The 1,739-nt window shown below is 43.8% G+C and overlaps 1 pseudogene across 1 annotated transcript; it reads left to right on the top strand.

Moving 5' to 3' along the window:
- Nucleotides 1-591: 591 nt before the first annotated feature.
- Nucleotides 592-1,194, top strand: LOC311176783 (BCL2/adenovirus E1B 19 kDa protein-interacting protein 3-like; annotated as a pseudogene). Its single transcript has one exon. The product of its transcript is annotated as a BCL2/adenovirus E1B 19 kDa protein-interacting protein 3-like (transcript).
- Nucleotides 1,195-1,739: the final 545 nt, after the last annotated feature.

Genomic DNA, 1,739 nt, shown 5'->3' with positions numbered 1-1,739 from the left:
CCCATGAGAAGGAAATGAAAAGAATCCTATTTGTTAACCGGAAAGTTAACAAAGTACTTCTAGGGTATCTTATCCCTTCTTAAAAACAGGATAGGCTATTCCCTAGGAGGAGGAAATCAGATTCCATGGAAATTCTCCATTCCATTTATATACACTTTGGTGTGTGTGAATCCTTTAATGGAGGTGATGGAGCCCTGGAGGAGGCAGAGGACTAACTATGCCCATGGAGTATAGGTCAGCAGCGGGTGGGTGTCTCCCTGTGTGTCTCAGACACCCAATGTTTTCCATGATGACAGAAGTCCTGACTGCCAGGAGATTTGCTAACACTGTAAACCACTTAGGGAAGACTACTCTTTTACAGAGAAGTCATTGGCCTTTTATTCCAAGGCACCAAGAAAAGGAACAAAGGAGGGTATGGGGCATAATGGGATTTTGCTAGAAAAATATGTTTTCATTGTGCAAATGAATAGCATTACTCCATGAAAATTCAGCATGGACAAGTGAAATTTCAATTAGGTTTGCGGTGTTGCTGCTTGATAATTGGGGACAGTCATGCTGTGGCCTCAGCACCTCTGATCACCCAATGATGCTATGTTATTAATATTTAGTAGAATAACCACTGCCTCCACACAGCTGAGAGAAGGTGAAGAGCTCCTGCCGCCGCCAGCAGGCCTCTGCAGGCCCTGGGTGGAAACCCATGAACCACGACAGCAGCAATGGTGATGGCAACGGGAGAAAGGGGGTGGGGGCTGGAGCATGGGCCTTCCTCATCTTCGATCCACTGTGGAGACATGGAGAGGATTCTTCTGGATGCACAACATGATTCAGAGAAGTTCAAGAGGCAGGTCTCACTGTGACAGTCCTGCCCTACTGGGAGATGGGTAGATTGTGTTTGATGTGGAAATGCACACCAGCAGGGACCATGGCTCTCAGTCAGAAGAAGTAGAAGGAGAGAGAAGGTGATGTTTTGAAGAAAGGTGTTCAGTAGGTGCCTGGCTGGTCCAGCAAACCTGAAAACATTCTATCCAAGGACTTCCATTTCAGGCCCCCTGAAGCTTCTGCTTCTTTAAGGATGAGGAAAGGGGAGCAATGAGGAAAAGGGGTATTTTCTGCACAGAATTTCCTGAGGTATTCATTTCAATGCTTTTCCTTTCTCTTTTGGCTTTGGAGCTAGGCATCTGTGTGGGAAAATGAGCATACCTTGTACCAGCACTAAGTCAGGCAAAGCAAAGCCCCTGGAAAGATATGTGATGTGTGAAATAATATAACATCACAGCAGATTTTTGTTTTCTTTGTTTTTGTTTGTTTTGTTACATTTTAAAAGGACAGGTTTGTTAAGAAAAGGAGAAAGGAAAAGAAAGAGAGATACATGCATAGTCACAGGCCGGCAAGGAGAGCTGCCTCACAGCAGTTTTATTTGAACTTGAGGCATTGTAACCATGGCCCACGCTACCTAGGGCCCAAGTGGTAACCCTATTTTAACATATCCAGTTCAAATAACTTTCAAATCCAGGATTTTATTCAAACTCTGTTGAGGCATTTTATAAACTTCATCCCCTTTGTGGTCTGTAAGACACTAAGTCTATCCTAACAGAGTTACTATCATTTAGAAATTTACAAGGGCTTTTTTTCCAAGAATGCCACCAGCAGGTTATAATTTTGTCAACAATGCCACCATGTCCCTTTAGCACCATCACACTGAGACCTGTATATTCAAGGTACAAATTATGCTCTTCCTG

The sequence above is a fragment of the Talpa europaea genome, assembly GCF_964194135.1.
Source record: "Talpa europaea genome assembly, chromosome: 9".
Classification (NCBI taxonomy): domain Eukaryota; kingdom Metazoa; phylum Chordata; class Mammalia; order Eulipotyphla; family Talpidae; genus Talpa; species Talpa europaea.
Note: the sequence above shows the minus strand (reverse complement) of the source record. Positions and strands in the feature narration are given on the sequence as shown.